This window comes from Mauremys mutica, chromosome 1 (assembly GCF_020497125.1).
Source record: "Mauremys mutica isolate MM-2020 ecotype Southern chromosome 1, ASM2049712v1, whole genome shotgun sequence".
NCBI lineage: Eukaryota > Metazoa > Chordata > Testudines > Geoemydidae > Mauremys > Mauremys mutica.
In genome coordinates this window covers 42,440,697-42,467,934 of record NC_059072.1, presented here as the reverse complement: position 1 = coordinate 42,467,934, position 27,238 = coordinate 42,440,697, and the positions used below count along the sequence as shown (strand labels likewise).

The 27,238-nt window shown below is 41.2% G+C and overlaps 1 long non-coding RNA gene across 2 annotated transcripts in view; it reads left to right on the top strand.

Moving 5' to 3' along the window:
- LOC123352555 overlaps positions 1-27,238 on the top strand; it is a 53,872-nt gene that overhangs the window by 13,259 nt on the left and 13,375 nt on the right. The window contains exons 2-4 of one of the 2 annotated variants that reach the window (XR_006574211.1): positions 13,679-13,845; positions 20,589-20,687; positions 21,458-21,654. This is a non-coding gene — a long non-coding RNA (uncharacterized LOC123352555). The remainder of the gene's footprint in view (positions 1-13,678; positions 13,846-20,588; positions 20,688-21,457; positions 21,655-27,238) is intronic. The other variant, XR_006574214.1, reaches the window with a different exon arrangement.

Below are 27,238 nucleotides of genomic sequence, written 5' to 3'. Positions count from 1 at the left end.
GTGGACCTCCCGCAGGCGTGCCTGTGGGCGGTCCAGCTGAGCCGCGCGACCAGCGAACCGTCCGCAGTCATGCCGGCGGGAGGGCCACCGGAGCCCCGGGAGCAGCGGACCTCCCGCAGGCATGACTGCGGAGGGAGCGCTCGTCCCGCGGCTCGGGAGGTCCACTGGGTCGGTTCGCGGCCCGGTTTGTAAGAGGCCGCGGACCGGTACCAGGCCGCGGACCGGGGGTTGGGGACCCCTGGACTAGATGACCTTCTGAGGTCCCTTCCAACCCTGATATTCTATGATTCTAGGGTAGGTGTTCAGTTCCCTAAACCTGCAGATCTCAGGAAATGTGCTGAAGGCAAGGGGCATTTAGACTGTATACTGTCCTGCCAGTACCCCATCTCATTCCCTGCTTCTCTGTTGATCTTTGACAGGATGGAAAGAAAATGTGCATCCTAACGCACCAGTCACATAAAATATTCATTCTCCAGATGTAAGCACCCTATCATCTTTAAAATCCTTGCACTAGTATTTTTTATTTATTTATTTACTTGTATTATTTTTACATTCTTGATTCTAGGTCTTTGACCTACGTTTGGACTTTGGCTGATTGAGAGGCATATAACCAATGGCCCATTAAATTGCTGCAGCTCTAATTAATATGTGTACATATATATATATATATAAATTAGAGCTGCAGCAATATATATTAGATCTGTAAAAATAACATCATGCTGTGACATTTGATACTCAACAGGGACTTAGCCTGCAAAATAGGAATCCTTCCTGCTTATTTAACATCTAATCTCTTGCCCTCCATCCTATGTATATTTATAACCTAAAAGAGCCTAAAATTTCAGACCTCCTCCTCATCTCATTTCTTACCCAAATTCTCTGGCCTAGGCATAGGATCCTGTGAGGGATATTCTGTGGTTCAGTTACTCTGTGCAGTTTTTCATCCAATTCTTTTGCTGAATCTAGTCTAAGTCAGTTAAATCAAATTTCTATGTGATGATTTAAAAACAACTCTGCAGTCTTCTGAGTGGTACACTGTTGTGTAGGCCTACATGACAGAGTATTTACAACACAAAGTTGTTGCTTTCTGCCTTCACTTCTTTTCCAATACACTTTAGCATCTGCCTAAAGCATTTTGCTAATTTATTTGAGTGATAAGCAATGCTAGCCAGCTGCTTTGCTGATTATTCCTCAGTCATCTCTAGAGTCTTCAAATGAATTGAGGACCATTATCTGAAAGTATGTCTGAAGGAAAGCATTTGTTGCATGTAAGTTACCTACATTCCTCAGTCTGCTATTTATTTTGGTGCAAGTGTAGGTGTGGATGTTTATATTTTGGAATAAGAATGGCCACACAGACTTACAGTGAAGTAAGTAAAGGTGCAAATTTCAACTGATTTTGCTTTCTTGTGTAGACAAGAATTTAGCAGCAGAAGTATTGGTTGTGTATACCCCTTTTGGCCGTCTGAAATAATTATCAGCAACAGCTAAGCACACTTGTTTATTTTCTGCAAAATTAATGTGTAGCGTTTAACAGAGCTTAGTGGTCCATTTCCATGGAGATTTTTGAGGCAGTTTCTGGCATGTTCTGATGGCTACTTCATAACGTATGAGGACTGCTTTCCCTGACTATAGTTTTCAGAACCATCAGTTTCACATTAGGACTCTCTTACACAATCAGAAATCATAGACGCCACAGCCTGGGTCCTCATTCTTGCTTTCACATAGTATATATTTACATTAATCCATTAAGGAGCATTTGAGTCCCATTAATTCTATACTGCACACAATTCTGCCAAAATGGAAAATAACTTGCAAGTAACATACAGTGTGTAGTGAACACTCAGTGTGTAAGGAGCTTGCAAGAGCTCTGCTTTACTCTGTGTCGTTCCAATTGCCTGTGCATAACAAGAGGCTCACAGTACCCCAGGCAGACTTTCTCTCCAGGAAGCTCAGCCCTAAAGGCGTGTCACCACATTGTACCATTTCTGAAACCACTTCCTCTGTAGTCAAATAACTATTTGCGGAGAGTCACATTATGTTTTAGTAACTTTTTCTCAGTACATTTTTCTTTGTACTGTGGTGTCATGTGGCAGACCTGGCTATTGTGCCCCTTCTTGTCACAGCTTCTGCATTGCTAGAAGTGATAGAAACACTGGCACAGTTGATGTAATATGCCTAAACAATGGAAATTCAGATCCGTCTCTGGGACTCCCTCAGTCTCTCCTGTTGATGCTCTTCCTCTGTGGATAAATAATGAACAAGATTGAAGCACGGGGGCTGAACCCAGGGTCTCCCACCTCCTTGCTGGGAGCCCTAACCACTGGGCTACAGAGCCATGCACTCCCTTCCTGCCCTCCCACCCATGACTGTTCCATTGATAAATACTTAAACAGTCATTGAGCCAGTGGAAGGGTGAGAGTGACTCTGTAGTCCAATGGTTAGAGCACCCTCCAGAGAGGTGGTAGATCCCTCTTCAAATCCTTTTTCCCCTTCTGGCAGAAAGGGGGGAATTTGAATATGGGTCTCCCACATCTAGGCAAGTGGGCTAAAGGTTATAAGGTGGGTATGACCATCTCCTCTGGCCATTTTGGGTGGAGCAAGGCAAGCACCAAACTCATTCCTTCAAGAAGAGTCTTAGGCGCTGGGTTCCTGTTCGTGACTTGCTAAACAGAGATAGGCCTCCTAACTCCCAAAGGGGGCAGGGTTTAGCACACACCGCTGTTGTTGGCATCTCACACTGCCTAGCTTAGGGGTCTCCCTGCCTAGCATGCTGGCTTTTAGTGGACTGCGTTCTTAGGTGCATGGTATAGGGAGTCTAGGTGTCAAACTTGGCTTTGTGGATCAGAGTTGTTCCTGTAATTTTTTAGTCATATAAAAGTTAAGTGCCATGATGCTCAGTCTTGCAATGCCCAAGTCCCTTTGTGGATCCCACTCTAAATGACTTGCCCATGGGAAGTCTGTGGCAGAGCTGGCAATTTAACCCAGGTCTTACAAGTCCCAGGCTAGCACCCTAAGCAGTGAACTGTCCTTCCTTTCCACAGCTGCTACAACTATTTAAACAAAAATAATTGGGTCCAATTGCTTTTCTGGATCCATCACAGAAGGATCCCTGAGTCTGTGTGGATGAAAGGGTAGAATCTGGCCACCTCTGCAGCCTCACTCCTACCCAGGATCTCATTTCAAGCTCTATGCACTTCCATGATCTAGCCCTTTTTAGCATGTACTTGTGCATTGCCCGTAGCAATTTGCCTTCTGTGAGTGCCCTCTCTCTGCTCATGAGGTCCTGCTTCCTTGTGTCAAAGCAGGCAACCCAAGCTAAGTTAATGCTGACATCTGGGAGATATAGGCATCCAAAGCAACAAGCAGGTCCGCCTACATAAGATCTCTCTACTGCTATTGTTCCCCCCTCATCCTCTGTTGGTGGTGCTGCTCTTTGTCACCCCACTCCATGTAACGAGAAGATCTCTGTACCATTGGGGAGGGCCCATCTGAACACAGTACAGCATAGGCCTAGGATGCTACCTATCCAGGTGGTACCAGAAGGTAGGTGTTCTAGAATGATGATTTCTCCTGCTGACCTCCAGGCATAGAGCACTTCACGGGCCCTGCAATTATGCCCTGCACCTGCTCTTGGTGATGACTGCACATTGGAATAGTCTGTGATATACAGTGTGAGACTTTCAAAACTGACTAGGCCAGGGATTTAGCCACCCAACCTCCATTAATGTCAATGGGAGCTGTGTAACTAAATCCACTAGTCACCTTTGAAAATCTCAACCAGTTTTCTTATTTCATGGCCTCAGTTACAAAAGTTATATCCACTGTCATATGGCCAGGCTCAGCATTGACTGATTCCAGGGGCTGCTCTTACTCACATCCTCCTGCACTACCTGATCCACCTCCTCACTGCTGCTTTGTTTTGTTGTTTGTTCTTCCTGTTCATTCGCCAAAAACTTCCTCCTTGCCTACTCAATTCCCAGTCCATGAAATCCTTTCATGATTGCTTGTAGAATACTGCTAGTCTGAATACACAAACAAATACGTATTTGTATGCATCTCTTGGATACTTTTCCTTTGTATGAACAATTCGGTATAAACAAAATTGTGGTCATGCAAATATTTGCAAAGAACAGCTGAATGCTGTTTTTAAGAGTCTTTGTGAGTGCCTCTTTGCAGTACCCAATCAGCTCTTTTTTAGCTAAATCCATACCAGTGTATCAGAAAACATAAAAAAAACCTGCTAGAAGTGTTCTATAATCGTGACTGCTGTAAGTCAAAAGGAATTGGAAGGTGTCCAGAGAAAGTGAGTGACTTCTAGGAAAGAAATATAATGGTAATCTAAATACTCACATGCCTCACCCCCTGCTCCACACAAAGAAAAGTTAGCAATAGATGTTGAAAACTACCTGCTTTGAATTTTAGTGTCTCCACCAAAAGTGCTTTTGTCAGGATTTTGTTCCTGGCTTTTCAGAGATTAAAAGGCTTTTATTGGGACTCTTTAGTATGAGACTTTTTTCTTCACTTGGATGAGATCTTTGAGGTATTGCTTTGAGATATTGATCAGACATTTTTTACGATGCTGTGCTATTTCCATCATCATGGGGAGGAATTTTACCGAAGGTAAAGATTATATAAAAAATGAATGTGGCTCAGTTATGAGTGGTGTACATACAGAATTGAAATTATAGCAGGCTTTCAAAGGATTCCAAGATGTTTCCAGTTCCAGCATCACTGTGCTCAGTGCAGTTCATTTTAAATGAGGTACACTAGTGTATTGAGAGTAGTGTATGGGCAGGAATGAAAAATGAGACATCACAGTGAGTTCAAAGTTGGAAATCTTTGTAGAGATTCTAACTGTGATCCTCGTCTCTCTGTGATTATAATGGTTCTCTGGATGAAATGCTAATATTTATATTTGTATTTGTTTAGAGGAAGGGTCAAATGCTGTGAGACTGCCTCTTGCAAAGTCTGAGCACCCATGGCTCCCAATAAATTCAACAGCAGTTGAGGGCACTAAGCACCTCAAAAGATCAAGCCTCAATTCAGTGCCTGTTGTGGAGTATTGTCACTTAGACATTCTGAAAGCAGCGTGATTTTTTCTTTGGATTTTATGTTACTGGTGTATCATTTTAAAAATGTCAACATCTTTTGATACCTATTATTGAAACAAGACACCAACTGTAAGCCTACTATAAACAAAAATTGGGATCTTTGCGATAAAGATCTCAAAACATCTCGGGATTCAAATAAAATAAATGTAAGAAGCATCTACATTATCATCTTTAAAGCATAATCCAGAGACGTAGAAACCCAATTGCTCTTCATTATTTTGACATAATAATTATTAAAACAATCCAAGAAACTACAGACTAAAATCAGAAATTCTGAAATTGAAGTTCCAACATTTTTTTTAAAAAAATTCTGTAAAGAATCAAGTTTATTTTACATCAGTGTTTGTCATCTGAGCACCTGAAAGATCATTACCTCATCATAAATATCAAGGAGAAAATACAGTACATGAATTCTAATTTTAAGGGGAAGTGTTTTATATACATTAGAGTAAAAACTGCCAACATACAATATAGAGCTGGCTATTATTTCATATGGAGGAGGAACAGTACAAGAGCTGGTTTGAAAGTCAGGAGACTGAGACCCCCATGGAATAGAGCAAAATACATGTGAAGCAGTTGGTCATTATTCCAGAAAATGGTACCTTCTATTTTTGACATTGTCCTTTATACTGAGAAGGCTCTAGCCATGAATTCAGCTATGCAGTGGAACTGGCAGTGGCAGCCAAAGAAGCCAAAAATCTTAGGTTGGCTAGTTTATATCACAAGCAAAATGTGGTTTTACCTCATCTTTTCAATCTTTTCATTTTTTAATAACAAAATGCATTTTAAAAAAAACTTATGCTACTCCCTGAGAGAGTTTTTGAGGTAAAGTATTGGAAATTCAAAATGGCATTTGAATCTTTACCACTTTCTATAATAGAAAAGAGGAAATCTCATTTCTTGATTAAACAAACTAATTGAAATCCACACACCCACAAAGAAGTTTTTACCTGTAAATGTATAGAGAGTGCAAACTGATAATCTCACCCAGTTCATCCAAAAATGCCTATGCTTTGGAAAAGATGCTCAGTCGTTTGATCTTGCCCCATAAAAGTTTAAATACTGCAATTTGATCCAGTTGCTTGTATAATAATCATTCTGCACTGGACTGTGATCTCAAATTAGGAATAGTTGGGACCATTACTTGGTTGGGAGAACTCCAAGGCAAACCCATGTGCCTCAAGATTCAACAGGCATCACACTTCCTTCTGGGTCCCTGTTGAATAAACCCCCAGCAGGGTGCTAGCTGAAACGCTGTTGCTGGAGATGGCACCTTTCAAATGAGTCTTAAGACTGAGGGTCTTCAAACTTTTGATAATTAAAGATCCCAATACACCTTTCGTAGGAATAAGAATTAATACACTATATCTTGCCTACTTAAAACTCACCCTCTAACATCAGTTATAATATTTTTATTTTCTGTTCCAAACTGTGCAGTGTTGTGTGTTATACACACAAGGTTATAAACTGCTCACAACTGTTTTAGTGGATTATAGGCAGGGCTGGTAGCATTGGGAGACTGGAAACTAGTGGGGATGGGGAGGAGGAGGTGGGGGAAAAACAGAGTTGATGAGGCGCTGGACTGTGGGAGAACTTGGACTGACTGAGCAAGAGGGCTGAGACTGGGAGGAAAAGCCTGAGGATTTGAGACTGGGACTGGCTAGGTGAGGAGAATAGGACTGGGATGAGGACTTGAGGTAGAAAAGAGACAGGTCTGGTACAAGGACAAGTTGGAGAGGCCGGGCAGAGGAACCTGTAACCAATGAACACATTCCCCTCCAGAGCTTGGAATGGAATCCATGGTTCCTGAATTTTTTTTCCAGCTTGCCTTTTTCAAAACCTAGTTTGTGTGGATAATTTCCTATGTTAAAAGAATATTAAGGTTGCAAAGTCAACTTGGAATTTAGGAAATGCCAGAATTAAAGTTACTTGTGCAACTTTATGGGCAAAATGCTGCTGGCTCCTTGTGCATGTGCATTATGATAGTCTTTAATTATATAATCACTATTATTTATATATATATACAATCACCCTATATAATCATTATTATACTATTTTTTCTACTGGACACCTGCCTCATTCAGTGCACAGGATAAATGGTGCTCATTAGTGAGCAGCTATTCAATAGCTTTTCTCCTCATTGTTCAGCACATGATCCTATGCTTTATTTACTGTACACTATTCAAACCCTGCTCTGAACACAAAATTACTAACTTTCAGGTGTCTTCTCTGTAAGTGAAACAAACATATTTTCTATGTTAGGTACCATCCCATAAATGAGGGTTACTTTGCATTACTCGGTAAGTGGGTAACATTATTATTTCCAATTTAAAGTTATTTTTTTCACCACACAAAGTAACCTCCAAATGTAGCAAATAATAGCTCAATATTTTAAAGAAAGAAAGCAACACTCAATTAGACTCTGCAGAAACATGCCAAGCAGAAAACCCGTAATATGTTTACTCAAATATAAGTCCCAGGAAAGAATTTTGAACGTTACTATTTCTATTTTCTTCCCATGACCGCAGCGTGTACTGTACTACAGGAAGCAACCAAAATTCTTGAGTTTTGGCATAGGTGGAACAACTCATAAATCAAGAGCTGACATTATTCTGACAAGCAATATTTACATCTCCCTATGTGTGTTCATCACTAGGTGCTATATCTTAGAAGGTAGATAATTGCCCTTGAGGGGATGCTTCATAGAGCAACCAGAATGAGACCAGATTTATAAAAGGCTCCTGATAGCTAAAGGGACCTGAACCAATTATCAGAGAAAAATAGAATCTTTCAAACTCACAAAGGGATTCATAAAAATGCTTTGCATAAATTCTCACTGCCAAAGATCACTCAGATAAAAATAAGAGGATGTAGAGTCATTTAAATAGAAAGAGATTAGGAGTGAGAGGAACTTTGCCTTAAATCAGGGGGGGGGGGTAAGAAACCAAGGACCACATTTTCAAAAGCAAACCGTTATATTAGGTGCCTTCAGTTCTGGATGCCCAGCTTTTAGACACTTAGCACTTTATTTTTCAGGGGATGAGCACTTCTAGCTTACATTGGCCTGGACCCTCAGTTGAAGCTGTGGGTTCTCTGCATTTCTAAAACACAGTATTTCTTCTAAACAGTTTTAAATATGTTGCTTTTTAGTTTGTTTAGGTGGCCCCTTTGTGTTTGTGTTAGAGAGGGGGTAAATAGTAGCAATTGCCTGGTCTCTGTACTGTGCACTATTTCACATAACGGCCATGTGTTACCCTTTGTCTCCTCGCTTACCTAAATAATGTTAATCTTTTAAATCTTCTCCTGTACAAGTCTCTTCTTGCCTTTAGTTATTTTCATTGCCCTCCAATGGATATTTTCAGATATTGGTGTCACCTTTAAGACATGAGGCAAACAAATCTGAACTCAGTATTCAAGGCAGGGACAACACGTTTATATAATAGCATTATAAATATTTTAGTATTATACTCTAGTCTTTTTTAATACAACCTAACATATATATATATATATATATACACACATACACCTTTACTGCCTCTACACAGTGTATGAATTTCTATCCTTTTTCCTGGGTGCTTATAGTTAAGATAGAACCCATCGGTGTATATGATTAGTTCAAATTATTCCAGTGTGCATTACTTTGCACCTGTCTTCAGTGAATTTAATCTGTCATTGTGCCTTCCAGTTTCCTAGCTTTGTTATATCCTTCTGAAATTTCTCATAATCCTCCTTACATTTGACTAGTTAGACTTGATTTAACCAAAATAATTCTGTGTCCTCCATAAACTTTACCACTTCTCTATTAATAACCTGGAAGAGGGGATGAACAAGCATTAGTCTTAGTCCAGAACTGTGGGACACCCACTGTTTTAACCTACTTCCCTTGTTAACTTTTTCTAACCTTTCATTGATCTTGTTGTGTGACCCAGCATCTCCAGCATCCTCCCTGCTAGGTTCCAAACTGCATCTTAATTACAATCCTGTAGGCTGCTGAGCATGCAGTGCTGCTATGTATAGCCCCAGAGACCGTGATTTAAAAATTCAGTAGCTTGGCCTCAGTGCTTCTGACTTTGCAGGAAGAGTAGGTGGGGATAGATACGGTGCAAAAAAGAGAGAGGGATATCCAGCTATTCTGGAAACATGTAGCTGCTGGGATATGATGTGAAGGGATTCAAGTTTCCCATTTAAGATAAGCAGCTACCAAGAATGTGAAGGCCTTATTAAAATCAGGCCCCTGTGGCAGGTGAGTGGTGGTAATAGGCCACTGCAGATTTGGGAAGAATCTGCAGAAGATGGGTCACAGGTGGGTGAGTCACAGACTGTTAGAAGGTATGCAAAGGTAAGCCTTCTTGCCCAAGTAAGCTATTCCATTAGAGGGCAGAGGTAATAAATACAGTACGTGATTCAAAAGAACTGGATTTAGTACTAGATTTCCTTCTCCACTTTAGACTCCTACCTTTTAAAAGTCTTTAAGACTATTGTCAGGAGATAGAGTTAATATTTGGGCATTTTCTTCTTACAAAATGTTTACAGTTATAATTAAGATGGGAGTTTTAACTTACTGTCAATTAGCTTAATTAAAGCAAAAACCTGCCTGAGTCGTAGGAGGGGAGGATTCCCAGGATGTACCTTGTAACCACAGCTGAGTTTTTAAAATGGAATTAGAAACAAATATGTAAAACATTCAGGAAATCTGAATATTGCGGATGAGTCCATAGAGCAGGGGTCTCAAACACGCAGGCCGCATGCGACCCATGGAATTATTTGCTGCGGCTCACCAAGTTCCCCTGCCCCAGAGAACCGCGTCACCGCTCCTCTGTCTACCTCCAGGCACTTCCCACTTAGCGCTTTCCAGGAGGGAGGGGGGAGGATCGGGGAGCCGCGTGCTCAGGGGAGGAGGCAGAGAAGAGGCGGGGCCAGGGCAGGGATTTGGTGAAGGGGTTGGAATAGGGGCGGGGAGGGGGTGGATTTGGGTGAGGACTTTGGGGAAAGGATTGGAATGGGGCCAGGGAAGGGGTGGGAAGAGGCGGGGCAGGGGTGGGGCCTCATCGAAGGGGTGGAGTGGGGGCGGGGCAGGGGCAGAGGGAGGGCTTTAACAGAAGTAATTCTAAAAGTACCTGCATGTTTTGTCCTTTGAGTCAGGTGCATTACTGAGTGTTTATATTTTATTAAAACTGCTCGGAAATGACTTCATCGAAAAAGAACACTCCTAGAAGAAAAGAGAGTTTTTCAAGACAAATGGGAGAATTTATATTTTTTCACAGAGGTAAAAGATAAAATTCAGTGCCTTATTTGTCAGCAAACGATTTCTGTTCCCAAGGAGTATAACGTGTGTCAGCACTATGACATGATGCACCATGAAAAATATGATGCATTCACCAGAAAAATCAGAGAGGAAAAAGTTCAGCAACTTAAAGCAGCATTTTCCAAGCAAAGAAATTTCTTTTCAGAGATTAACAAGTCTAGTGAAGATTTAGTAAGAGCAAGTTTTGTGATAAGCGAAATGATAGCTAAATCATCGCGACTTTTTACAGAAGGCCTATTCATAAAAGAATGTCTTGTGAAGGCCAGCGAAATTTTATGTCCTGATAGGAAGAAAGTTTTTGAAGGCATAAGCTTGTCTGCCAGTACAGTTGCCTGTAGAATAACAGATTTAGCAGATAATGTGCAAAAACAATTGATTCAAATGGCAAAAGACTTCGAAGCATTTTCAGTTGCTCTTGATGAGAATAGAGATATATCAGATACCACACCATGTGCAGTGTTCATTAGAGGTGTGGATAGCAATTTGAATATAACTGAAGAATTGCTAGACTTAATGCCACTGAAGGGTACTACAACGGAATGTGACATATTTCAAGGACTGGAATAGTGCATTGAAAAAGCTGCGCTGCCATGGAACAAACTTGTATCTTTGGCTACGGACGGTGCGCCATCAATGTGCTCTGAAAACATTGGTGTGGTTGGATTAAAGACCAAACTGAACAGCCTCAATATACCAGGAATTATCTTCACCAGCATACATTGCATTTTGCACCAAGAAGCCCTGTGTAGTTGTAAATGTCTACAAATGAAGGAAGTTATGGATGTAGTTGTTAAAACAGTTCATTTTATACGTGCACGAGGGCTGAATCACAGACAGTTCACTTCTTTTCTAGCAAGTATTCTCAGAGAATATAAGGAACTTCTGTATCACACTCAAGTTAGGTGCCTGAGTTGTGGAAATGTTTTGAAGCCTTTTTTTGCACTTAGGGAGGAGATTCATTCCTTCATGAAAATGAAAAACAAGGAGGTTTCACAGCTTGCTGATTCCACTTTGATCTGCAACCTTGCTTTTCTAACAGATGTAACTGATCACCTGAATGCACTGAACTTGGAGCTTCAGGATAGAAAACAGGTGATAACACAGATGCATGACAGTGTTAAGTCATTCAAAATCAAGCTTACTTTGTGGGCAAAACAGTTGACTGCTGGCAATTTGGTCCATTTCTTGACACTGAATTCCTTAGGAAAAGTTGAACCCAAATCCTTGAAAGAATATGCAGAAATCATTTCTAACTTACACAAACAGTTTGATGTGCAGTTCAAAGATTTCAAGGCACTTGAACCATGTTTTCAACTTTTTTCAACACTATTTGCTGTTGAAATTGACAATGTTGCAGAGGAAATGCAGATGGAGTTAGTGGAGCTTCAGTGATACCATTTTGAAGCAGAAGTATCCAGATGTTGGAATTCCAGAATTCTACTGGTTTCTTTCACAAGAAAGATTTCTCATGTTATTCTCTGCTTCCGCAAGGGTCATGGCAATTGTCATAAACAGATAGTTAAGGGTTAAGGTCTGTTTTACCTGTAAAGGGTTAACATGTAGTACCTGGTGACCACCTGACCAGAGGACCAATCAGAGATAAGATTTTTTCAAATCTCTGTGGAGGGAAGCCTTTGTCTGAGTGAGAACTGGTTTTGGATTTAACAGAAGACAGTCATGTCTCCAAGTTCTCCTGGAGTAGTTTCTACTAATTAATAGTGAGTATTAATTAGAAAGGCGAATTAGTCTTATGATTTGATTTCTACATTTGCAATTGTGTGTTTGCTAAAGGAAATGCTTTATTCCTGTTTGCTGATATTGCTTTTACTGAGAAAAGGGGGAGAGGGGATTCTCTCCAGAGATTGATAAGGTTATACCCTATGAGTGTCCAGCTTGGGCTCATAGAGATTCTGTATTTTTCTTTTTATTCTTTAATAAATTCTTTTCTTTTCTTTGGACTTGGTTAATTCCTTCCCTTGGGGAAATTCAGGGGAAGGGGAGGGGGAAGTGGGCTGCTTCCCTGTGTGTAGCGATTCAAGGCATTTGAATCCAGGCACCTCTGTCTCCGGAGCAGGGGAGAGAGGGAAGAGGGGGGAGGTTCCTCCTCTGTGAATTGATCTGTGTTCCCAAGGGGGGAAACAGGGGTGTCCCGGCCCACGGAATTGACCGGGTGGTGGCAGCCGAAGGGGAGACCTACCCTAAAATTTTAGGGTGGGGGAATACATGCGGGTCCTCACTTTGAAACCGCCCAGTTTCAAGTGAGGGTAGACTCTGACAGCAATGTTTGGAAGTACATATATATGTGAACAGTTTTTCTCTTCCATGAAGATTAACAAATCTGTGTTAAGGTCAAGGCTTACTGATGAACATTTGAAAGTAACACTGAGATTGGTTTTGTCTCAGGATATCAAACCTGATATTGATCTCTGTGTGATGCAAAATGCTGCCAGCTAAGTGGCTAGGAATACTGTTAGCGTAGGGCCTGAGGAGAGAGTCTACATAGCCAGACAATCCTGCTGTCAGGGTGCCAATGCCTGAGATGATGGGGCATCCAGGTTTATGGACCTTGGGTAGCAGACAGAATACCCCTGGTCACATCAGCGATATCATCAGAGGCTCATTGACCTGCACATCTACCAATGTGATATATGCCATCATGTGCCAGCAATGCCCCTCTGCCATGTACATTGGCCAAACGGACAGTCTCTACGCAAAAGAATAAATGGACACAAATCAGACGTCAAGAATTATAACATTCAAAAACCAGTCAGAGAACACTTCAACCTCCCTGGTCACTCAATTACAGACCTAAAAGTCGCAATACTCCAACAAAAGAACTTCAAAAACAGACTCCAATGAGAAACTGCTGAATTGGAATAAATTTACAAATGGGACACCATTAAATTAGCCTTGAATAAAGACTGGGAGTGAATGGGTCATTACACAAAGTAAAACTATTTCCCCATGCTAATTTTTCCCCTACTGTTACTCACACCTTCTTGTCAACTGTTGGAAATGGGCCATCCTGATTATCACTACAAAAGTTTTTTTTCTCCTGCCCACCTTAATTGATTAGTCTCATTATAGTTGGTATGACAACACCCATTTTTTCATGTTCTCTTTGTTTATATATATTCCTACTGTATTTTCCACTGCATGCATCCGATGAAGTGAGTTTTAGCCCACAACGCTTATGCCCAAATAAATTTGTTAGTCTCTAAGATGCCACAAATACTCCTCATTCTTTTTACTGATACAGACTAACACGGCTACCACTCTGAAACCCATCTTCTGAGAATGTATCCACAGTGTATGGGCAGTAGAAGTGAGCCAGCTGTTTGAAGAAACACCAGGAACCTATCTCCATGCAGTCATCCATCTCCTTCCACCTAGAGTCCATTTCTGGACCAAGAAATCCACTGGCTGGTAACTCAACATTTCAATATCTTAGCATTAGGTATGGGGGTTGCCAGAAATTGTGACCAGCCCAGTAACTGGAAACTACATTTCCTTAAGATAGCACAGTCCTAGAACACTCCCTAAGGCAGTGAGAGCCATGGCTGGCTTCAAGGAAAAAAATCCTGAGCAGCTGACTTGATTTCCCATTAGACATGTTATACAGCAGCTGCTCCAGTCAAACCCACCGTGAACTGAAAAAACTGTGGAGAGCTAAGAAATAGGAGGCAAAGGATATGAGTGAGCATCAAATGATTTTCAGTAACTAAACTTTAACACCAAGCAAAGTTAAATTTGATGGCCATTGTCTTAAAAAATTGGTGTATTTTCAAACTACAGTCCAATCTGTCCTTGAATTCAGAGACTGATTTGTCAGGAGGTAAAACCCTATGAAATTTAAGGATGAGTTCTTGCAGGATTCCAGACTACTGTTTGACTGCCATGACTATGTGAGGGAAATGGCACTTTTAGCTACTGTAGCTTTAAATTCTAAAATAAAATCTCTCTGGATTTTAGGTAATAGTACATGACATCTAAACATCTGATTCAGCTTCTATTTTCACTAGTTCCACTAGTGGTAAAAATGACAGAATAAAGTAATATCTATTTGATTCAGGCTCTTACATCGTACCCCTCACTGTGGTATCTGAGTAGCATGTATATTCACATATATTATTTATGACACTCCAGAGTGTTTCTTGCAATCTGTAGGTAAAACCCACAATGACCTTTGTAAAAGTCTTGGAAAAATCAAAAGTCAGCTTTCATTACAGGAAAAGTGGCTCAGCCACTGGTCAGATACATAAACAATGAACACAATCTGAACAGACACTTAAAAAATTCCCCCAGTGACAAAGTGCCAAGGCCTGAACAATTGGATAAAAGAGAATATTTCTGGTTCTGTCAAACCCAGTTCTGCTCTGAAACAGCAGTGCACCTACAGTGGTTGTTTATTTATGCCTTAGAACACTACCCCGTTGAGAGCAGTACTACCATCTGAGTAAAACTATCACTACAGCATTAGGAGTCCCAAATTGTTATGGAACACACTGTACTGTTTAACTGTCTTGTTGTTTGCCATTGTGTTTTGTTCAGGGGTGAAAGTAACTTAAAGGACTTACCGGTACACCGGAGTCTTGAGTGGGGGCGTGGTCTCAACCAGAAGGGACGGGGCCTTTCATGATTTAAAAGCCCTGGGGCTCCAGCTGTGGCGGCTGGGATCCCTGGCGCTTAGGGGTGAATTAAAGGGCCCCAGGCTCTGACTGCCGCGGAGCTCCGTGCCCTTTAAATCACTGTGGGAGCCCTGCCACTGCTACCCCGGGGCGGCAGGGCTCGGGTGGTGCTTTAAAGGTTCCAGGGCTCCATGCAGGGGCCGGAGCTCCAGGCTCTTTAAATCCCCACCTGAGCCCAGCTTCCAGAGCTCCGGCGGTGATTTAAAGGGCCCGGGGCTCCTCACAGCGGCTGGAGCCCTGGGCCCTTTAAATCACCACCAGAGAAGCCGGTCCAGTCCGGCATGGCATACCAGCTCTTGCTTACTTTCACCTCTGGTTTTGTTAGAGTTTCAGTGAGATATGCCTTAACTGTCTGAAAAAGGCAGAATTTGAAACATATTGAAGAATTATACTTCACTGGAATTATCTGCTTGATGGCCTAGTGTATGAATGTTTTCTTTCTGGTAGCCCCTAGAGATCCCAATTATGATTGTACTATATGTAGCACAATGATCCATCAAACACAAGAAGATGCAGTTCCAGCTGTGAAGAGGTTGCACCCTGAAGCCCCAATCCTGCAATGACTTGCACTTGCGCTTGACTTTAAGCATTGAACAGGACTCCTCATCTTCTTAAAGTTAATTCTTTCCAGGATCAGGGTCTATTTGATAACTACACAATGAAGTGATGTGATGCAGGATATAGGTTTCATTGACACAAGCTTGAGATTGCCACATTACTCACAAATGTTGAAGCCTCAAGATAAGTATGTGGGTTATCCCAAAGAAGTGCCGACCATTACCCTATAATGAATTCATATGCCATGAATTTTACAAAAATAAAAAAAGCTATTACAGAAAAATGGTTGAAAGAATTTAACAAATTGTTGATAATATGTATCGTAATCCTCTGTCTGTAGAGCCAGGCTTCCCTTGTACTGTGAGTCCAGCTGTACTTGACGCGAGGGGGAGAGCGGAAATTATAACTACCAACACCCTTTAGCAAACCTCTGAAAAGTAACCTAAAATAGCTTGTCATACATCTCGTGCCTGTTGGGATCGCAAAATCTACTGGGGCTATAAAAAGTGCAGCTTAGAAAGGAGGAATTGCCAAAGTTCCAATGGAGGAACATCCATGACTAATCCCGATGGTGCGTGAGATACTGGACTTAAAACCTATCACCAGCCGAGGTATGAATATTGCCTGTGCTGCACATCAGACCATTATTATGTAGTTTGCAATATTTCTTAGCTATATAAATTTGGGAATTATTGAAAAGATTTGGTATATTATTAATGGTTCCAAGAGCCAGATTCTCATCCCTTTGTGCAAGTCCCCCAGCACAAAGGTGCTGGAAAGCTGCCATAATAAAATGTCTTGTATCCTTACCCTGATATAAAGGATGCATCAGCAGAGGAGGGGGTGTGACTGGAGAACCATGTGCTCCTGGGTTCTCCATCAGCATGACTGTAACTTGGGTGCCATTACCAGCTATAATAGGTTAAGATAACCTTGAGGCTGCTCTAATGTGTGCCTGTGGCTAACTCACCCTCCAGCTGCCCCACAGGATCAAAGCAGCACAAAACTAACGTTAAGCCCCTTAAGTAATTTCCTCTACCCTTATCCTTCCCTGAATCTTCCTCTTCTGAGCAGTAGCTCAAGTGGACACAATGATCTGGCCTCAAATGTTTTGAACCATGTATGGAAGTTGTGGAATGTACCCAATAATCAGAATGTAATGGAGATAATGTTCTCCTCTTAAATTTTGCCTGGTGCCCATTCAGATGCTAAAGTGATAGGTGCCATATAAATGTGTAAATAAATAATTTAGAATTCTAATATCGGTATTCAAAACCTTTCATTAACAGGCAGGAAGGCCTCTGTTTGCAATGGCCCTAGCTAAATATGCAAATAGTAGGTATTACAGTAGAAACACAAAAGCCGGACATGATTCAAGAATCAATAATTGCTGCATAAATTGACATCTGTAATGCCAGTGAATATTCTGTAGGGCTTGCAAACAATGATCAAGCTTAAATGTGATAATCTTTCATCTGATGAACCTCCTTACTTTTTAAACTTAAAAGCACATGCCCTCTAATTTTAACAGGGGAAATGGGAGGATTTAATAAATGGATCCCTCGTAGTTTGTTCTAGGTGTACAGCTTTAGATGCAATCATAAATACCCCTTCTAAGAGATGAGAAAGCTTTATAGTCATGGAAGGGGGAGTACTTTGATCTGTCAAATCATCCAAAAGGAAATTCAGATTTATCACAACACTGCAGCCATCAGGATGAAAGATAGATGAGGTGGTTAAGTGTCATTCCCATGGCTTTAGACTGGACTTGAAAGATAACATATTCGATGCATGTGGAAAAATAACTGAGACTTGGGTGAACCAAAATATCCATTGAACTGAACGGTGATTATGATTATTACTGTTAATTCCTCAGAGCTGCTGAAGTATGGACATGCCTCAGCAATATTTTTAAGAGATGTCCATTCAGATTAATAGAATGCAAGGACAAATCTTGGAAAAAAAGACCTGTGTCAAAAAAAGACCTGTGTCAAAAAAAGAGTCTCTGAGCCTAGGTCAACTGACTCAGACTTGTGCTGTGAGTAGATTAATAGATGTTCCCACTTCGGCTGGAGCCCAGTTTCTGAGATCCTCCCCCCATCGCTGGGTTTCAGAGCTGAAGCTCCAGGCCAAGCAGGAATGTCCACACAGCTATTTTGAGTCCAGTTGTGTGATCCCCTCGAGCCTGAGTCAGTTGACATAGGCTCTGAGACTTGCTGCTGAGGGTTTTTTTTGCAGTGTAGATGTACCCTTAGAAACCTGAGAGCCTTGGCTCGAGGGTAGGCCAGGGTGAATGGCTAGGATGCTGGACTCCCTGAGAGCCCTGCCTTGAGACATAATGTAGTCGAGATATACATATAATTTAGTAGTAGCATGAGTCAGCTGCAGTGACAAATTTGAAAAAAAGATTTGTTGACAACCAGAACAAATCGTCCCATCAGGCTTAGCATTTTATATAAGCTTGACAGCATTTAATTCCTAAAGCCTTAGAAATTGGGTATGGGCAAGCCTATTGGTTGTCATGACCACCATCTCGGGCAATGTCAGTTGCTCTCTGCCAGAAATTGGTATAGCAGCAGGAGACAATCTTATTATCATTAACTTTAATAGCTTTCTGAGTCTTATTATGGACTTATGTAGGGTTGTCAAGAGGTGGGGATTGAGCTCTGAGTTCAATCCCACTTCTGGCACTAACCCTGGAAGTAGTTAAAGTGACCTCTGAGATTGTTTCACTTTCTTTTGTGTGGCAGAACATGCACATGTATACCTACAACATCTTCTGGGAGGGAGAGTCAGCTCGCCATCTTCTTGCACCAGATTTGCCACAGAACATCAGAAGTCTGGCTTTAAGCTTGCACAAGTGGATTCTTGACATTTGAATAGCTTGTTTTTGTTACATCTGGACTCCAGAGTGGAATGGAAGAGCGGACAGAAAGCGTGACAGCAGGAAAATGCCAAGAATCAATATCAAACAAGCATGTATAGCCCACTAAGGACCATTGCACCAGCCAGAGTGGCCACTTTTGAATATAATTAAAGGAAGGCCAGATATTTGCATGATTGTGACCTTTCACCCAAGGTTAAACCACTTTATGCTCAGAATTTGGCACTGATTGCACATGTAGACTGCCTCTGGTTGCTCCAAATCTGCTTGTAAGATGGTCCAGGTTTCTGATCCATATAGCGATACAGGTAGTATACAGATCTGATAGCTCCTGAACTTTGTCTCAGCACTGGATGTTACAGTCCTTAATGCACAGAGTTCCCCCCCTGAAGCCTGGAACAGTCTCCTCTGATGATCATCTTCTTGGCATCCTGGCTGTTTCCAGTGTAGGATGGGGAGGAGAAAGGCCCCCTCGTGCTGCAACTGTTCCTTATTCTATACCCTTGGCCCATGTGCCTGGCAGACACTAGCCAGGCATGTCCTGGTGGGCTTTTCTGAGTCACCGTGAACAAGCAGCCCCCAAGTCACAGTGATTGAGCAGTCCCCATTGTGTGGCGCTTGCATTAGTTGAGTCACACGGCTGATTAATGAGTGGTCAACACCACAGGGATGGGAGTCCTTTGTGTGTCACTAGCAAATTTACGGTATATTTCTATAACAGCCATACAGCACAATCTCATCACTTTATACACACTAATGATGCACATATCTGGACAGAACAATGGGTTTCAGTGCTCATGACCTTTCATATGATACCTCACGTGGCCTTTTTGTATGAAATATCACAACCATATATGAATGAATATGGGGGTTACAAGGTGCCATTCTGAGGTATAGAGTGTCACAACATGCATCTCGTTAGATCTATGATTGTAATTTAAAATAGGTTTGTTTGGTTTTGGGTTGTTGGGTTTTTTTTCAGCCTGCTGTTTTCAGAGGCAATGACTAAACGGTGCAAACCTTGTGGAAGAGGTGTATATTTCCAAGTCACTTGGAAGAGAGGGTGGATTGGAGGTTCCAGTTTCAGGAGATTGAACAGAGAAAAAAGGCCCAGAGATGAGAATGGGCCAGGGACACAAAGTCTTGTGAGGTGGTTGGGAAGAAGAACTGGTGAAAGGAATTAGGGAGTAAAAAATCAAGAGCTCACTTGTAGATAGCCTGATTGCCCTTCAAAGAGCAAATCCTGCACTCCTCACTCAGGCTTTATTAAGGCAAAACTCCCATTGAATTCCCACTGCCATAAGGACTGAATAAGAACTGCTCTTTCTATCCTGAAGTTTTACTCCCAAATGGGATCATACATATTTCAGATCACGTTTTCTTTGAGAGGGGCCTGGTGAGAATGGGCATCTTTGCCAAAACTTGAGACACCTCTTTCCTGTCATGCACATCAGTCACTCACTTCCGTTGGTTGTTATAATTTGTATTGTTGCCTTTTGATTTTTCTACAGCTCTGAAATATTGAAACAAGTGACTAAAGGGAGAGAGATCTTTATAAAAATAAACTTTGTTTTAATGAAATTCTCTTTCTGCTTTTTACTCTTCTCCCCACCCCACCCCCCAGTGATTTCTGTGCCCCATTATAACCTTGTTTACTAGCTCTTCTGGTAAATGCTCTTTTCTTTGCCAATCAACTTCCTTTTAACTGTCTCCTTCCTTTCTAATGGAAAGGCAGCCTGTTACATGGAGATCATTAAATCTGCTCTCTTCCCTCTTTGTCTTGACATGAAGAGAACTTACAGAAGGCTCTGGCAAAAGTGTCAGAATTTCAAGAATCTAATTTATTTAAAAATCTTCAAACAAAATGAATACATTATATTCGATGGCTTAGAATAATATTAATAAAGAAATGTATGCACACAAGAAAAAAAATCTTTCATGTATCTGTATACTCGGGGGATTGATGGTTGCTAAGGTGAATGTTTGTATTTGCTGAGTAGATTTTTTTTGATCTTTGATTTTTTTTTATACTGTTTCAGCAGCTGTTACATTTCTGTGTCTTCTCCATCACCGAGATCTTGGGAATCAAGTACAGTACACCTCTCTAACTGCCTGATCCCGTGACTTCGTCTCTATATGTATATATTTCTTTTGCACTAGTGACAATCATTTAAAAGTGAATGTGAATGCAAAGTGACAAGTCATATTTGAAAGTAGCAGCATTATTGCGGAATTGTGTTCATTCCTCCTTGTTTGCTTAAAAATGCTTTTTTCTGCTTTTGTTTTTTTAAAATGTTCTTGGTCACTGTAAACTTCTTGAAAAGAGCTTGTTTCTACAATTCCAGAATGTTTGATAAAATTGGGGGGGGGCAAGGAAGGGGGGTAATTAAACCTTTATTTTCTAAATTTAGACCTCTAAGGGCCCAACTTTACAAGGGTTCTCACCATCTCAACTCCCATTTACTTCAATAGGAGCTGACAACATGTGTTGCCCGATAGGAAAACAAAGCCTCCCATGTTTTGATCTCTCTCCTGGGGTTCCTTCTTCTCCTGCCTGGCTTTATGGCTAATTTTTTGACTTCTACATATTTCACTATTCTTAAAGGGATTGTGAGATGACAGTAAAGTTAAAACTAACTGTTCAGGTTATTTAGTACATATTTGGACCCATATCCCACAAACACCTGGGAGTAGTTCCATGAACTTCAGTGGCACAGGCCTACCCATGGATGTAAGGATATGTCCCTTTAAGGGCGTTTAGCTGAATAGATACATTAGGGGGAGCTGTGAATAGTTCTGATACAGTTACCTAAGCAGAAACACCACATTCTAAATCGCTGAGGTGAATCTATGATAAACGATATGTTATGATCGTCCTGAAGACCTGACTTAGTCTCCTTGTATGCAGAATCCACAAACACCACATGGTACCAGGAGTGGGCGAATAAGAGTATATGACAAAGGGGGATAAAGAAAATGGAGCAGCTAAGAGCTTCACTGGAGTTGAATTTATCTGGCAGTTCAGGCAACTGGAAGAGAGTTCAACAGAGATTCAGCCTGTACAAGCAAGCAAGTGGCTTCATTGAAAAAGAAGATAAGCAGAAGGTAGATATTTAAAAAAAAAATCAGGGCCAGAAATGCTAATGTTTATAATAATATTCGGTTAAGTCAGGCAGAGCAAGCATTTCTATAAGATGGTTGTGCAGAAATTTGAAGACTAGTGGATATCCAAGACAAACTTTTCAAAGATGTAAATTTCACAAGACCTCAGAGAAGGAGAGTCACTTGAAGAATATATGTTGGATCTCAAACTGAGCCAAACATGTAATTATGGATGGTTCACAGAGATCCACAGAGATCAAATAGGATGGTTATTTGAGATCCAAACATTAGAAAAAGACTTTTGGGAGATCTAGATTTCAGCCTGGACAAGACCGTAAGAGTATTTCAAGCATCAGAGGTTGTGCAGAACAGATTGACACTTTTGGAGAGAACACAAAATGTTGTTTCGATGGACAGAATCACAAACGCTCAATGCAAAGGGAAAGCACAAAAGCAGTACTGACCAGAAATGTACAGAAACCTTGCAACAAGTGAGTTTGCAAGACAGGAGTTTGCTGAGGACAACATAAAGAATTGCACAAGGTGTGGAGGCAAACAAACATCAGCAATGACCCACCTTTGGACAAGGTTACAGCACGTGCAACAAATTCAATCATTTTGCAAGAGTGTGCAAGCAGGAACAGCAGGTGCACAAAAAGAAACAGTGTATTCATGCTGTGTACCAGGAGGAGAACAGTGCTAGGGGCACAGAAGAAGAGTTTTTTTCTGGAGCTTTGAATGAAACAGCTGCTGCACCAAATGATTGGACTATTACCTTGGAAATGAATGACATTTTTTAAAACTAGACACTGATGCTCAAACAAATGTGGTAACAATATATTTTAAAGGGCCTACAGAAAAAAGGGTCTACATTGACAATAGGGAGGCAAAGTTAAAGACATAATAGAGAGTTTGTTCCTACTCTGGGCACATGTGAATTAGAGGTAAAGTTAAAAGACAAGACTGAAATAATGGTTTTCTTTGCAATTACACATATACTGGGTTTGAAAACATGTCAAGCTCTAGGGTTAGTACCGAGACTAAGCTCATTTAGAGAGGCAAGGGGACTCAGGTATTGAAGATGAATTTCAGGATGTCTTTAAGGGCATAGGACAGGGGTGGCCAACCTGCGCCTGAGAAGGAGCCAGAATTTACCTATGTACATTGTCAAAGAGCCACAGTAATACCTCAGCAGTCCCCACTCAGCTCCCTCCGTACCTGCCAGCAGCCCTGCTGGTCAGTGCCTCCCCCTCCTTCCCCATGCTTCCTGTGGCATGCAGGAGGCTCTGGGGGGAGGGGGAAGGAGCGAGGGGGTGGCAGGCTCAGGGAAGGAGGAAGGAAGGAGCGCGGACCTTGGAGGAAGGGGTGAAGGCAGGGCCTGTGGCAGAGCCAGCTGTTGAGCAGTGAGCACCTCCCCGGCACATTGGAAAGTTGGCGCATGTAGCTCCATCCCTGGAGTTGGTGCCTATGCAAGGAGCCGCATATTAACTTCTGAAGAGCCACATGCAGCTCTGGAGCCACAGATTGGCCACCCCTGCCATAGGAAAACAGCCAACAAAATATCAAATTGAATTAACAGGGCCTAATTGTACTATCATACATTCCTGCGGGCATGTTCCTCTAACTCTGACGGCGGGGAAGGAGAGGAAACGGACTCAAAGGAACTAAACAGATTAGTGGCTCTAGAGATAATCAAAGTAGAAGAGCCTACAGAATGGTTTGTTTATTATTAACTAGATAAGAAAGATGGAACACTTAGATTATGCTTAGACCCTAAAGAACTTAATATATATGTCAAAAGAGCACATTTTCCCAGAAAGGAAGACACTTCTGGAGAAATGGCTGGTGGTAAAGGCTTCTCCATGTTGGATGCATCAGCAGGATTTTGGCAAATCCCCTTAGATGAGAGTAGAACACATGTGTGTACTTTTTAATACACCATATGAAAGATGCTACTTTTGCAGACTGCCATTCTGGTTAAGATCTGTATCAGATCTGGATCAGGTATTTTATTGGAAAGTGCAACAAATATTTGAAGGTACAAAAGATGTTAAGGTATACATTGATAGTCTAATGGGGGGAGAACAATAGAACATGACCACAGATTATAGCGAGATCAGGATGTAGGACTAAAGTTAAAAGGGGAAAATGTAAATTTTGGATCCACGATATCACATACCTGGGAGAAAGGATCTCTTTGGACTTCATATTATGTAAATTTAAGAGAGTTCAGGCAATTACAAACATGCCACTCCTAGTAGACAAAGGGTGAATACCCACTTCATTATTCACCCACGAAAGCTTATGCTCCAATACGTCTGTTAGTCTATAAAGTGCCACAGGACTCTTTGTCACTTTTTACTCTGCAGTCTGCCCCTCCCCCAAAAGCTACCTCTGAGTGTAGTGCTTTTACAATCATGTCTACTACAGCTGGTCAGGAATTTTCTGTCAAAATATTGTTTTCAATGGAAACTGCTGTTTATGCAAAACAAATTTTCTGTGGGAAAATTTCAATTTTGCTGAAATGTTTTAATTTTCCTCTGGGTAAATGAAAATGAAATATTTTGTTTTGGGTTGGGTCAACCATAATTGAAACAATTTGGCTGGTCAAATCATATAGAAACATTTACTTTCAGGTCAGTTTGACATTAATCTGTGTCCTCATGAGTTGCCGCAGTGCTTCCTAGGAGTTATGATTTGGGTGCTTCATGCCTCCATTGTCCTCTGTAGGCTGAGCTCCCTGGCTGGACGTGGTCTTCGTCTCCTCTTGAAAAATGATTTTAATGGAAAATTCCAGACTAGCTCTTGCAGTCACCATTGTTATGTGTTCTATTTAGAGGCAGCTGGTGGGGAGGCTAGCCTGGCAGAGGAAGTTGATCAGAAACTAGTCCATTGAGTTGATCTGAAATTTTTTCATCCAAGAAATTGTTGATGAAAATGAGGGAAACTTTCAGTTTTGTGAAAATTTTCACAGGAAGTCTCAAGATTTCAGCAAAAAAAAAAAAGATTTTTAATGAAAAAAAATAATTTAGTCAAAACTGCAAATTTTCTGCTCAAAAACAGTTTCCACAGAATTTTTTTAACCAGCCCTATTAGTCAACTTCTTTCCCATATTTGGGATCAACAAAGATCCAAATATTGGAACATCCACTGGGCTGGAAATCTTTTTTTATGTCAACTCTAGTGTCTGTTACTCTAAATAGTGAACATGACAGAAAAAAATACAAATATACATCTATTGTTTTATCTCCATTGCTGCCACTGCAGTGGTGCATCGATATCAAAGGACCCAGCCTGGCCCACTGTTGGAAGCTACAAAAGCAGCAGCAGGAAAGAAACCATCTTGGGCCAGGATTCAGGCTCTGGAAATTGGACAACTTTCCTGAAAGTACAGGTTAAAAGAGGGATAATTGAACAGATGGAGAGAGGGGTCATCTCTTAAAAAGCCAATCTCTTAACAGGATCTTCCATTTAGAGCGATGTCATTAACAAATCTCCTAGCAATTTACAGTCCCCTCTTCTTTTTAATCCATGTCTAACATAAAATTCATTTTGATGTGACACACCGTTTCTGGTTTTCTGCCCTTATGACCCTTTTCATCTTCCTGCTCCTCCTCATGAGCAGCTTCTTCAAACCTGTCACCATGGAAAAATCTGCACCAGCGCCAGACCACTTAGGTGTGCCCTGGATTGGTTGGAATTCTCAGTGCCTAAATTTGGCTTGAATGACCTACTCCCTGCTGCTCCTTCCAAGTTTGAAAGTTCCTGTTGAGCGAGTCCAAGCTCCTTGAACACAGCCACAATATACATAGATTAAGTGCACACGAGGGTGGATGGGCCTAAATCACTATGTGCCTCTCTACAACTTACATCCCTGGCTAAATGTTTCTTTCTCTCTCTCCCTCTCCATCCTGCTGTGTAAAAACCTTTGGAAATTCTGGACACATTTGCACACTGAACCTGAATCATCTTATGTGGGGTGAGCAAAAAGGCACATTGGGTCAGCAATACCGGTGCAGATTGATGAGGAACCTTGATGGAGAAAATATTTTGAAACATTAACTTGTAAAAGTTGTTCCTTATATTTTGCTTACAAGTTGTCTGCCTCCTCTATTTAGATTGAGTTGTTAAGGGGCAGGGGCTGTATCTTCCTGTGTGTTTGTACAGTACCTATTATAATAGGACCCTGATCCTGAATAATAAATAAGGAGTAAAACTGGTTCATTTTCCCTCTACAATGAGGATTTTCTCTGTGACTCTTTTAATTAATATGCAAACTAGATACTATTAACTGTGGCCTAAACAAAGACTGGGAATGGTTGGGTCATTACACCAATTGAATCTATTTCCCTATGTTAAGTTCTCCTCACACCTTCTATGGGCCATCTTAATTATCACTTCAAAAAGTTTTTTTTCCTCCTGCTAACGATAGCTCATCTCAATTGATTAGACTCTGCCTGTTGGTATGCATACTTCCACCTTTTCATGTTCTCTGTATGTATAAATATCCCCTGTCTGTGTGTTCCATTCTATGCATCCGAAGAAGTGAGCTGCAGCTCACGAAAGCTCATGCTAAAATAAATTTGTTAGTCTTTAAGGTTCCACAAGTACTCCTGTTCTTTCTGTGACTCTAACAGCAGTGCAGTTCAAGCAGTGCTTGTGTGATGGTTGCCATCTTAGTTGACATATGGGGGTTTGAATTAGGGACCCCCAGATCTAAAACAAGACAGCTCTACAGCTCAAGCTAAAGCTCAAGCACTTTGTTGCTGGGGACTGCAACAGCTCATAGCCTTTGCTGAGGACCTGTAACTCACACTCACTGGTAGTTTACACTAACATCAGGGGGTGTGCTAGTGTAGACCAGTTGTGTGTATTGTTTCCTCCATCTTACCTACCGCTTCTGAAACCAGGTTTAAACAAGATGGTGATAAAAATGCCTTCAGCTCTTCCAGACTAGTGTTTTCATTGTTCCTAATGCTGATAGAACCGTGCTGAACAATGACTGGAAAATTGGACAAAATCTTCACTTGAGATAATCTTAATGACAATGAATGTCCTGAAACTATCAACAAGGGGATGTGTCTGTCCTTAGTAAGAGGGAATAGAAGTACAAGATAATTGGGACATCACATGGAATCAAATCATGAGTGATTTAATGAGAAATACTAATAACACCTTTTTGTTATGCTGTTAATGTAATAGCATACTTTTGAAAATTTGGTTTACTGCTCAGGTTTCTACCATTGTGATCATCTTCATGGGACTGTGTGATCCCTGGTGATTTGTGCAGTAGGAAAAGTTTGAAGGTAATTAAATGTATTGTTATACTCCTATTGGGTGAGCTGTGCATGCTTCAAGAAGCAAACTGTTTTCAAAATGCATAATGTGCTTTTGGAAACTGGTTTAGTGCTGAACTCTACGGAAGTTACCATCCGAGAGAATTTTGTGATCCCTGCTGATCTATAAACCTATGAAGTGTTAGTTTGTTGCATTTATTTTATCCTTGCAGCAGCTGAATCTTGTTTCCACAAGGACAATGTTCTTTTAATGTGTATGATGTTATTATGTAAATTGGTTTAGCTGTGTA